A 13166-nucleotide genomic window follows, 5' to 3' on the forward strand; every position below is an offset into this window, starting at 1 on the left:
CTGAGGTCTCAAGGGAACTAAGTTCTCTCAGTTCCATGGTCCCATTCTAAAATCTTCTCTACTTCTTCTAGTGGTCCTGCCTCCAGGACAGAGGTAAGCTGAATTGACAGAGATAGAGTGGATACAGACACCCAAAGGTAGGGGCTCCCAGCAAAACACCAATCCCCCCAGCTGTGGGGCATTGCTCCAGAGTAGGAAGCCCTGTTTTGAGATTCCAGGAGGCTCAATGCAATCAAGGCGGTCGGTCTGATCTGCCTGGAACATTCTTGGATCATCTCTGCTCCATGAGTCCACAATTACAGCAGCCGGCTTGTCTGAAGCCATTCCAGGAGATGGCCCGCCTTGGAACTTACACTGTTTTTATCTGGAGATGCAGATTTGAGCTCGAGCTCAGATCTGAGGCCTATGAAGTTACAACCAACACTACACTTTTTCCATTTGCCCGATATAAATCTGAAACACACTCAGTGTTTGGCTCCAGCTGGGGAGCGAGCGTGTGTAGCTCTCAGCAACTCCCAGTGCACTAGCCTCGGACTTCCGGTTTACTCACCCCGGACTTCCGGTTTACTCACCCCGTTGTGCTCATGGGACAGTCTGGAATGCAGGGGACTGTTTCCTGGCACCTGGCACTTCCCAGGAAGGTCTTTGAGTCAATGCTTAGCTCTGACTTCTGGAACCAAGTTGATGGTAAACACCCACTCATGTACCTGGCAAACAGGTTTTGGTGCCAATTTGGCCCTGCATAAGATGCTACTGCTAGGACTAAGACAAGGCTCTTCCCACAAAGATTGCAGAGAGAAATACCAATAGCCCAGCGAGAAATTCATGACTGAGAGGCCCCTGGCACCTAGTGACCCATCTAGCCACTCAACACAGGCCAAAGGCTTCTGAGAAAGGACAACGGGGAGCCATGAGGTCCTTCAGGCTCCCACCTGAGGGGATGAGGCTTCCAGGGGAGAGGCAACAAGGATCTCCAAAGGCTCTAGGGAAGGCAGATGGGAACCCAGCAGAGTCCAGCGCAGCTCCCCGGGCAGGGCATGCATCTCAACCCAAGGCCCTCAGATGAAACAGAGAATTTCTAGTTCTGTCCAGCCCAGACAGGTGGAGCCTTCTGGACCTGGCAGAGATTCAGACAAATTAGCCCACTGTACAGAGGAGAAAACTGAGGCTCAGGAAAGGGAACTTTGAAGGGACTCTCCAGGTGTAATAGGAGAAGGACGAGAGGGGTGAGCAACTGAAGGGATACTCCCATGATGCACTGCACCAGGGTCTATACTGGATATTCCCCAAACTGTTCACACATGCCCACCAACCCTGCCCCCATCCCCAAGGCTGTTGAAACAATCCTTTCCACATCTTTCCCCACAGGTACTTGGCATGAATTTTCCAGTCCTTAATCTGGGACTAAGTTTGATGGACCTTTTCCCATTCCTCCTTGTACTGGCTGACTTTGTGTGTCAACCTGACACAACCTGGAGTTATCACAGAGAAAGGAGCCTCAGTTGAGGAAATGCCTCCATGAGACCCAACTGTAAGGCATTTTCTCAATTAGTGATCAAGGGTGGGAGGACCCAGCCCATTGTGGGTGGTGCCATCCCTGGGCTGGTAGTCTTTCCAGTGAACGGGATTGTTGTGGGGAGGGTGGTAATGGGGGGAGGATAGGGAGGGGAACACCCATAGAGAAGGGGACGGGGAGGGGTTAGCGGGATGTTGGCCCGGAAACTGGGAAGGGGAATAACAATCGAAATGTAAATAAGAAATACTCAATTTAATAAAGATGGGGGGAAAAATAAAATGAAAAAAGAAAGAAAAGAAAAAGAGAGCAAGCTGAGCAAGCCAGGGGAAGCAAGCCAGTAAGTAACATCCCTCCATGGCCTCTGCATCAGCTCCTGCGTCCTGCCCTGTGTGAGTTCCAGTTCTGACTTCCTTTGGTGATGAACAGCAATGTGGAAGTGTAAGCTGAATAAACCCTTTCCTCCCCGACTTGCTTCTTGGTCATGATGTTTGTGCAGGAATAGAAACGCTGACTAAGACATTCCTCCATCCAGCCCAAGAGCAAAACCTTGATGTTGTCTGTGTCCCTGACTTCTTCCTCCTGGGTAGCATTCGGGCACGGTATCACTCTTTCTACATGGAACCATCTTCTTGTCCCCACTGTCCAGAGATTTCATTCGTCCGTCATTCCTTTACTCCCATGGTGTCCTGTATTTCCAGCACATGAGCAATGCAGAGGAAGAACCCCGCCCCACCACGGCAGTCACTTCCCACCCCCTCCTCCCCACACCAGCCTCCGACACACACTCACGGGTTTCTGTCTCTGCTAATTTGCCTGTTGGGCATTTGTTATGCGTATCTGCCACGTGTGTGTGTGGGGGGGGGGGTTCCTAGGGAGGCAGGTAAGTGGGAGCTGGCTTACAGGTGGTTGTGACCAGGTGACACAGATGCTGGGATCTGAACTCAGGCCTTATAGTTTGAATAAGGAGTGCCCTCCCCCATAGCTCTGGTCCCCAGTTCATGTTGCTGTTGGGGGGGGGGGGGGGTATGACAGTGAATCCTTGCCAGAGGAAGTATGTCACTGGGATGGGCTTGCCCCTGCTTGCAGCTCACCCTCTCTGCTTTTTGCTTGCTGTTGAAGGTGTGAGCGCTTGGTTTCCAGGTTCTGTCATGCCTCTCTTGCTGCCATACCTTCTTCCCGCCATGATGGACTCCCATCCCTCCAGAACCAAAGCAGAACAGTAACTAATACAGGCCCTCTGTGAGAGCCGTAGTGCTTTCAGCCATGAAGCCGTCTCTCTAGACGCTGGGCATTTCTTATGAAGGAAATCACATTGTTGCCCAGGTTAGCCGTGTGCTAGCCTGCATCAGTACGCCATCCCATTTTACTGCCTGGCAATAGTTAATTGTGTGCACAAATTGTTCCTTCGGCCATCAGCCCATCACCCTTGGGTCATGTCCACTTCCTGGCTGTGAGGAGTAGCACTGTTGACAGTCTTTGCTTTCAGGAATGGCCATACGTTTTTCTTCTCTCAGGCATGTATGTGGAGCAGGATTGCCGGGTCACGTGGTAATGCAATGGTTAGCCTCTTAGAGAGCTGCCACACTGACGTGGTTGTGGCTCTTTGAGATGGAGCAGGTGATTAGGGTTCTGTCTACTAGGTACGATGTGGTTTCGGTTCCCTTAGAGAGCCGAGTGTTCCTCATGCCTGCTGCCATTCTTATTTCTTTCTTAAGTCATGTGTTCGTGTGTGTGTGTGTGTGTGTGTGTGTGTGTGTGTTTGTGTGTGTGTGTGTTCCTGTAGGATGCACATGTATGTGCGGGGGTGCTTGTGTGCCTGTGTATGGAGGCCAGAGGATAACCTCGGCTCTGCCCGCCTCAATCTCTTGCGTTGTGAGACCGTGTCTCTCACTGGACTGGGACTCAGCCAACTAAGCCAGACTGGCTGATCAAGGAGCCCTAGAGATGTGCCTGTCACCCCCTCCCTGGAGCTGGAGTGGCAAGTTCCGGCCTCTACTCCCTGCCTTTTGCTCTGAGTTCTGGAAACAATATTGAACTTCATGCTTTCAAGGCAAAGGCTGTACCAAGTGGGAGCTGTTTCCCCAGGGCCACGCCCTTTGCCCTTTGTCTTTTGTTATTGAGTTTGTTCTTACAGGCACATACTTCAGACCACCTATAGATTGATAATGAAGTGCTTTGTCCCCTTTATCCCAGTATTAGGGAGGCAGAGGCAAAAGGATCTGTGAGTTTGATACCAGCCTGGTCTACACAAATGAATTCCAGGACAGCCAGGGGTACATAGTGAGACCCTATTTCAAACAACAATAACAAAGTCTCCACCATGTGAATGGCCATGGCACTATATCCTTTAGTTTAATGACAAGAAGAAAGTCTGTCCATGTTCAGTACAGATGTAAAATTCTGAATTCTTCATGCCTGCAGATGATTTTAGTCGGAGGGAAGAAACCATAGGCAAGGAAAGCCAATTGCAGACACAGATCTAGGAACATAGACAGAGATCTTTTGGTTCTGGGAAATCTGCCTGCTCAAAATAAAATTAAGAGTCAGAGTTGGGGCTTCCTCGAAGGCAGGCACCACCTTAAACTGTCCTGGCTTGCTTTGTTGTGCCTCCCTCGACATCCCTAACGATGGAGAGACAGGATGTTCCCCCCAGAGAAGCCTCAGCCATAAGTCAGTGAGCACCTCTGGGTCTCTCAGAATTCTTCCCCATAGTGCATAGTGCGGGATAGGGAACGAGCCACCTATCTGGGCTCCAGGATTCCAATCTGTTTCCTTTAAAACCAGCCACATTTGCACTCTATGGGAGCCTCTTAGAGACAGTGGGGTTTGTCCCGTTGAAATTGAGTCTGTAAATGCAAAGCATTAAGAAAAACACAACGAATCGGTATTTGATATTCCTATATTTCAATATTCCTTTGATATTCCAATATGAAATTTAAACTGCTGGGGTTTTATGCATTCTTTGTCTTCCCTTTGATTCAGCTCGACTCACTGCTTTGAGTAGGTCCGCTTTAATCACCCGACCATGTACGTGCATCTTGCCGGAGGAGGGGTTGGGCATCGCCATCTGGACCCAGAAAATGACTGCCTGCTGCATCTTTCTACTGCGACGCGTCAGAGGCACTGGCGGGCCCCCAGGGAGGGGCAGACCCCCTGGCCTGGCTCCAAAGCGGCCTCTTGAGCTTCTACCTTAAATTTAGAGATAGAACAGAAGAGCGCTCGCAGGTGCCAGGGTTTGGGAGGACAAGTTCCCGGGACATCTGATGAGCAGACCAGACTGAAAGCTGGACAGAAAGACACCTGAGAAGAGTTTATCACAGGCTAGGCTTCCAGAAATGTCCAATCACTGTGACAATGGTGGCAGTGATGTCACAAGTGTGGTGATGACGGCTGCCAAGGCCCACAGTAGTGAGCACTTGCATGGTGCAGAACTCCTTAGTAGGACTGTCCAGTTCTGTGCTCACGATTGTCACGCTTACGTTTCTCCAAAGTGGGATGCTGAGCTCTGGACTCGGACCGATTGACTGGCCCAAGAGCGAGAGAGACACTGAGGAGAGACAGAGGCACAGCTTAAACGGGGTGCCAAGGGGTGCCACTGCAGGCAGCTGGCTGTTCTTGGGCAGGACCCTCAGGATTTTGACTCAGAAGCATCTTCAAAGGTTGATTCGGTTACTTTGCTGAAAGCAGCTCACACCCATCGACTGAGTAAGATAGAGGTGGGAAGGGCCAGCTATTCTGACCTATGCAACATCTCTCAAAAGCCCTTCTTGTTTGAGCACCCCAAGATGCCAAATGAGGTTGATGCCACTAGAAATTACTTGTGGAGCTGTCTTCTGCCGGTGAGCATTCTGGACAAAAAATTCTGTTTCAGTCTGATCAACAGGTCAACTCAGCAGTGAGTAAATTGGGGGGTGAGGGAGGAAGGGAGGAGAGAAGGGAGGGAGGAAAAGAAGGAAGATAGGAAGGAAGGGAGGGAGGGAGAAGGGAAGGGAGAGAGGAAGGAAGGATGGACGGACCAGCAGAGTCTGCAAAGGCTGGTACTCTTCTTGCTGCCACTGTCCCCACAGACCTCAGCCACATGAGGGGAGGGGACAGTAACTCCCTAGAAATTCCCATGATGAGTACACACAGAGCTGCTGTCACCCAGGGACGCGTGCCTGGGATGGACCCCATCAATTACAACTGCAAGAGACCCTGACATAAACGGAAAGTACATCTGGCTGGATGACGGTAAGATCTGCTACAGTTTGGGTCCATGTACATACATGTGGAGACCACAGGTCAATACCGAGTGTCTTCCTTGGTTGTTTGCCACCTTACTTTTTGAGACAGGATCTTTCCGGTTAGACTGGCAGGCCACAGAGTTCCAGCTATGCTTCTATGCCTGCCACCCCAGAACTGGGGTTACGGGCTGGAACCTGACTTTTTCTGGGGGAGCTGGAGATCCAAACTCAGATCTCTATGCTTATATGATGATCTCTTTGTTGAATGTGTGAAACCCTCAAAGGCATGTGCCCCCTCCCCGCTTCTCTCCCCATTACTTTACAGTCTTTCTCTGTAGCCCAGCCTTGCCTAGAACTCTATACAGCCCAGGCTGCCTTCAGAGTCAAAGCAATTCTGTCAACCTACTGAATGAGATCACACGCCTGACCATGAGTACTCTGATTAACTCTTTTTGCTGTAGGGTCAAGGGAGAGACTACAGTCAGGGAACATACAGAGCCTCACTCAGTAAGTATCTGCTTACCATGAACAATGTGTCTGCTGTGGTGCCACCCAGGGAGGGGACAGATATAAATAGCTACACAGACTCTGTCCCCAAGAGATTTATGCCAGATGTAAGTTTGTCACACCCTTGGCCCTGAGTGGTGGCTGTGGCCAAAAAGAAAGCACAGAGGAGAACAGGGATAGGGGCTCCCGATCCAGCCAAGAAGGCTGGAGATTCTGCCTCAAAGGGGCGGCATCTGTTTGGGGTGTCATTTGATGCACATCAACTTGTTTATGTAAAAATCAGTCTCAGTTGCTAAGAAAAAGTTACTAAGTGTCTTCCGTCAGGACTGCCTGGCTTCCTCCAGACCTCTCTGTCTCCTCCCTGCCCCAGGCCAGAGCAAACTCATAGGTCATGGTTTGAGGAGCATCTTTTTTCTGTATGTATGTGTGTGTGTGCACATGTGTGTATACATGTGTGTGTGCATGTTCATGTATGTGTGAATGTGTGTACATGTGTGTGTGCGTGCACACACACGTGCACACATGCATGAGTACATGAATATCATTGGCTGTACATTTGGAAAGCAAAGGTTGTCATTAGACATCTTCCCCGCTTACTCCCCACATCAATTTTTGAGGCAGAATCTGGAGCTCACAGATCTGGTCGCTGGGCAGCAAGCCTTGGGGGACCTTCTTGTTTCTATTTTTATGATTTAGTATTATAGGTGCATGCTGAGAATCCGATTGGCTTTTTACATAGGCACTGGGATCCTAATACAAGGTCTTCACATGTGCACGGCAAACATCTTACTGTCCAAGCCACCTCCCAGGCCCAAGGAGAACAAGTTTCTTTCTTTTTTTTATAATTTTTTTAAAAGATTTTATTTTATATAAGTGAGTACCCTGTCACTCTCTTCAGACACACCAGAAGAGGGCATCAGATTGTGTTGCAGATGGTTGTGAGCCACCATGTGATTGCTGGGAATTGAACTCAGGACCTCTGGAAGAGCAGTCAGTGCTCTTAACCACTGAGCCATCTCTCCAGCCCCAAGAACAGGTTTCTAAGCACAAAGGAACGCCATGGGCTTCATTGACCTAGCAGTCCTAAGTTCTGCCAAGGGTCAGGAGAGCAAGGAGCGCCCAGAAAGCAAAGGCACAAGGTTTCCCCAAGAAGACCACCATGGCTGTGCAGAAGTCTCCCCTTGGACAAGGAGGACCCAGCCTTCCTAGTGCAGCAACCCCAGTTCTTCATGCTGTGGTGACCCCCGCCATAATATCATTTTTGTTGCTACTTCATAACTGTAATCTTGCTACTATTATGAACTGTAATGTAAATATCTGTTTTCCAGTGATCTCGGACACCCTTTGTGAAAGGGTCGTTCAACCCCTGAAGGAGTCTCAACTCACAGGTTGAGAACCACTGCTTCAGACTAACAGAAAAGGTAAACATTGGGCCTTTCAGTTAGCAAGCACGTAACCACTGAGCTGCCTCCTTAACCCCTCATGTCCATGTTTTGGCTCTCCATGATTCATGCATGTTTCTGTCTCCATGGAAATGAGCTTGCAACCCAGTGTCTCGCCCATGTGAGGCAAGTTCTCCACCACTGGCCTACATAACCACAGCTCACAAATGTTAATGACCTCTGCACTGATAAATCCCTTCCAGATCTCTTTTGGTTGACGTTACCCAAAGCCATCAGAGAAACGACTACGCATGGTAACTCTGCCCTCATTAACTCTACTTCTTAAAGACGAGGGCAGGCGTCAGAGTCACTCCTCAGTCCAGGAGCTTCAGAGTGGAGAGTATCCCACAGATATGCAAACACCCGTTTTGCTGTGTGGCTCCATCGTGGCTTGGGTGCCAGGTGGGTTACCAGCAATGCCCTACCATCCACATCTCCCCTGAGGAGTTGGTCTCAATGGCAAACTTAAAATATTTAACAAACCATGTTGTAAACAGATGTGCTGTTGACTGGGCTCTGCTATTCTTAGCACAAGCAGAAGGTATTTTGGAGAATTCTCAAGAGGTCTGGGATTGTAGGACGGCAAGTGAGCATTGGCTGCAGCCGTGAGCGTGCGAGAGTGCTGCACAGCCAGGTGCGAGCCTGTGCGAGTGTGTGAGTGTGGAGAAAAGAAGTGCCTGTACTCGCACCTACCAGGGAAGTTGGCCTGTCGTGTGAAGCCAGACACTCCGCTCTGACAGTCCTAACTGGCACCCCCTTCTGATAGAAGCCTGTTGGATCTGCAGTGAAAATCCACTGGCTGGCAGAGCCCCTTGGCAATGGTCTCACCACATCCCCCAGATACCTTCTGGAACCTTCCATACCGGCATCCTCTGAGTCACCTGTACTTGCATGTTACCCTAAGAAACCAAGCTCTGTGCATTTCAGAGAAGTGAAGGGAGTAGGGTCTGACTCCAGCCAGGTGTTGGCTAAAGTCTGATCAGCTAGAGTTCTTTGTTTTCCAACACACGTGTGCTCACCTGAGTAGCAATCCTAACTCCCCTTTCCTGGAGCTCTCTCTCTCTCTGCGTTCATCTTAGGGTTTGGGGACAAGGCAGACAGGAGGCTTACTCAACATGGGGCTGCCACAAAACTCCATCAGTGATTCCAACTTAAAACAGACCACAACAAAGGGAGGCCCGCTTGTATGTAGATGTGTGAGGGATTCATTGGGAGCCTTGGCCATGGAACTGTGGAGACCAAGAATTCCCACTATTTGAGGGCTGTGAGCTGAGAAGAGCTATGATGTCATCAGGTCCCTGACCAATGGCATGGGAGCTGGATCCAGGTAAAGAATATATGCCCTAGAAAGAGAAGGCCTGCGAATCTAGGACTCTGCTAGTTACATCATAAAAAGGCAAAAAGAAAAATTCACCTCAAAGAGTGGGAGAGGATAAAGGAAGGAAGGAAGGAAGGAAGGAAGGAAGGAAGGAAGGAAGGAAGGAAGGGAGGGAGGGAGGGAGGGAGGGAGGAAGAGAGGGGTAAAGGAAGAGGAGACAGGAGAAAGAGGAGGAGAGAGCAGGAAAGGTAGCTTTCCTTCTCCCCTCAGACCTTCTGTCTGGTCTTTCAGTATTGTATGGCATCTGCCCACACCATTGAGGGCAGATTTTCCTTCCTTTACCAATACACATGACAAATCTCCAAAGACATCCTCCAAGAGGAAGACTCACCTAAAAGAATATTTTACCAAATACCCGGGTACCCCTTAGTCCAGCCGAGTGGATAGGTGACATTAGCTATCACAGATGCCTGCAGTCCTCTGAGCAAGGAAAAGAATGTACTTGAGAATGTTTGGAGCAGTGTGTATACATGTATGTGTGTGTGTGCATGCATGTGTGTGTGCACGTGTGTGAGTGTGTGTATGTGTGTGTGCATGTGTGTATGTGTATGTATGCATGTGTGTTGTGTATAATGCATGTGTGTATACATGTATGTGTGCATGTATGTATGTGTGTGTGCATGAGTGTGTGTACATGTGTGTATGTGTGTATGCATATAATGCACGTGTGTATACGTGTATATATGCATGTGTGTATACGTGTATGTATGCATGTGTGTATATGTGTGTGCATGAGTGTGAGTGTGTGCATGTGTGTATGTGTGTATGCGTGTGTACATGTGTATAATGCATATGTGTTTACATGTGTGTATATGTGTGTGCATGAGTGTGAGTGTGTGCATGTGTGTATGTGTGTATGCGTGTGTACATGTGTATACTGCATATGTGTTTACATGTGTGTATACATGTGTGAGTGTATGCGTGTGCATATGTGTGTGCTCCTGGGGGGGTGCATACGAGAACATAATAATACAGCACATTGAACGTAGGCTTGGGTGCTTCCATGTCTGTGAGTGAGCTGCATTATCAGGTGTGAGGCTACTGTGTGTTTGTGGGTACGGAGGAAAAGAGAGGAATCAGGGACTGAGGGGCTGTGGGCACACGGCTGTTTCAGACTGGGATCCAACCAGCCAGATGAAGGCACAAGAAGCAGGTCCCAATTTGTTCAGCCTCCATATTCTCCTAAAACCTCTAAACGCTTGGAGGTGTTTTAGTTACTGTCCTATTGCTGTGAAGAGACACTATGACCAAAGAAACTCTTATTTTGTAAAAACACAGCACTTAATCAGGGCCTTACAATTTAAGAGAGCCAGTCCATCCTTGATTGTGATGGCAGGAATCAGACACAGTGCTGGAGCAGCTGTGAGAGCTTCGCTTCCTGATCTGCAGGCAGAGTAGCAGCAGCTTTTCACCCTGGGCCTGGCTTGGGCTTTTGAAACCTCAAAGCCCACCCCCAACGACACATTTCTTCTAAGAAAGCCACGCCTACTCTAACAAGGCCACACCTCCTAATCCTTCCTAAACAGTCCGCAGACCACTGACTAAGCATTCAAATATATGAGCCTATGGGAGTCACTTTCATTCAAACTACCATGAGGGTGGAGGGTAACAGGTGGGGCCACTATGGGGACTAACATGCCATCCTTTAAACAGGCAAGACAACTCATACTGTAGCCTAGAAGGAGGTCCCCAGAGCCAAGGTCTCAAGAAAGAGGAGAAACACCTCTCTTTCCGTGTTTGCCCCTCCAGAGACAGCAGCTCAGGAGAGGAAATGGATCATCTCTCTTCTGAAGGAGGAACTCTGGGAGCAGAGCCAGGCTTCTCAGGCTGCAGACCAACAGCTTCCACTCTCAAGAGCCCACAGTGAACTTCACTGAGGAGATAGCCTAGCTGAAATCAATTCAGAGGCTGAAGAAGTCTCATCCTTTACTTCTCTGTAGTCAGCAAAGACCTATGTCTTCGGGCTTCTCAAGTGTTTACAAGGCAGAGAAAAATAAACCAAACATTCCTGGGAGAGAATTTGGCTCAGGCCAGGGCAGAGGTCCAGAGACCTTCCCTGTGGAGTAGTTTCAATACAAAGAGTATGCATCTGTGGGCATGTGTCATGGAGCAGGGGTCATGAGTAAGGACCATGAAAGAGTACAGACCTGCGGGATGGGAGATGCTGGGGACATTTAGGGACCACTTCATTCTACTTTTACTTTGACCTGCTTCCAATAGCCCAAGGCCTGATCCTTCCATAGGAAGAGCAGGATACTTAGTCAACCATGAGACAATCGATTTACCTGTCTGTCTCAAAACAGGAAAGGGCTACGAAACATAAAGGAGACACATATGGATCTGGGGACTTCACACAGTTGGTAGAATGCCAGTCTAGCACGCAGTAGCCTGAGCTTGCCCTCCAGCAGCACACAAACTGAGTGTGGTGATACATACCTGGGAGGAGGGCAAAGTGATCCAGAGGTTAAGGTCAGGGCTGGAGAGATGGCTCAGTGGTTAAGGGTGGATGCTCTTCCTACAAAGGACACAAGCTCAGTCCTCAGTACTCATTCATATAAGATGGCTTACAGCTGCCTGTTGGATCCAAAGGGTTCCAAATCTGGCCTCTGTAAGCTTCTACACTCAAGTGCACAAACACCACCTCCACATAAATAATTCAAAACATAAAAACAAAATCTTTTGTTCAAGGTCATCCTTGGCTACTTAGTGAGTTTGAGGCTAGCCTGGGCTACCTGAGACCCTAGCTCAAAAAATGACACAGTGTGGTGATTTGAACATGCTTGGCCTACAGGAAGTGGCACTATTAGGAGGTGTGGCCTTGTTGGAGGAAGTACATCATTGTGGGTGTGGACTTTAAGGGCCTATGTCCAGCTCCCCCCAGGGTGGAAGAGCTCCTCCTGGCTGCCTGCAGAAGACAGTCTCCTGTTGCTGTCTTTGGATGAAGATGTCGAACTCTCAGCTCCTCCTGCACCATGCCTGCCTGAACACTGCCATACTTCCTGCCGTGATGATAATGGACTGAACCTCTGAAACTGTAAGCCAGCTCCAATTAAATGTTTTCTTGTACAAGTGTTGCTTTGGTCATGGTGTCTCTTCACAGCAATAAAACCCTAACTAAGACAGTGTAATGGGAAGAGGTACAGACAGGATAGGCTGTCAGGCAGTGGCCAGGCTGAGCAGGACTTTCTGATCTTGGGGACAAAAGAGTCAGGATGATCTAAGCACTGTTTCCACTCCACCAAGAACCATAAAATGAGAAGCAGACAGAAACGGGCTGCTCTGGATGAAGAGGGCACCCAAGGGTGTCTTCTCACATACTGTGTTAGTTAAGCTTTCTATTGCTGTGATAAAACACCAAGACCAGAAAGGATTTGTTTCATTTTACAAAGTATATAGTCAGTCATCCAGGGAAGACAATAACTCAAGCAGGAACCTGAAGGCAAGAACCGATGCAGACAGAGGCCATTAAGAATCACTGCCTGTGGGGTTGGGGATTTAGCTCAGTGGTAGAGCGCTTGCCTAGCAAGTGCAAGGCCCTGGGTTCGGTCCCCAGCTCTGAAAAAAAGAAAAAAAAAAGAATCACTGCTTGCCTCCCAAGGCTTTTTCAGCCTGTTTTCTTATTGCACCCAGGACCACCAGCCCAGGAGGGGCGCTGCCCACAGCAAGCCAGATCCTCCTACATAAATCATCAATCCAAAAAAAAAAAAAAAAAGGACATAGTCCACAAGCTTGCCCATAGGCAGTCAGGTGAGGTTCCCCCTTCCCAAGTGACTCTGGCTTGTGTTAGGTTGACAAACACCAGTCATCACACATACATGCCCTCTCAGTACTTTAACCCTGAAGCTGCTTTGAGGCTCCCTGCCCTTCATTCTAGGATTCTCTGAGTCTCTCTTGAGGGTCCACGTACTGCAGTCTGGAATCCCCTGGACGGCACAGTTCAGTCTTCTACTGGCCAGTAGCAAACCCAGCAGAACTGAATGAGTCCTAAGTTTGCTTGGATGGCAACAGGAGTCCTTGTCCTTGTAAAACACACGGCAGTGTGACAGATGCTTTCCCATAACACTCCCCACACCTGCTTATGGGATTCATTTCCTGACCTG

At 49.1% G+C, this 13166-nt stretch overlaps 1 long non-coding RNA gene across 1 annotated transcript; it reads left to right on the forward strand.

The window, feature by feature from the left end:
• The first annotated feature begins 569 nt into the window (after nt 1-569).
• LOC134479292 (uncharacterized) lies at nt 570-1983 on the forward strand. The gene is made up of 3 exons (XR_010052418.1): nt 570-687; nt 1369-1531; nt 1887-1983. It is a non-coding gene; the product is annotated as an uncharacterized LOC134479292 (long non-coding RNA).
• The last annotated feature ends 11183 nt before the right edge of the window (nt 1984-13166 follow it).

This window comes from Rattus norvegicus, chromosome 6 (assembly GCF_036323735.1).
Source record: "Rattus norvegicus strain BN/NHsdMcwi chromosome 6, GRCr8, whole genome shotgun sequence".
In the NCBI taxonomy this organism is placed as follows: Eukaryota; Metazoa; Chordata; class Mammalia; order Rodentia; family Muridae; genus Rattus; species Rattus norvegicus.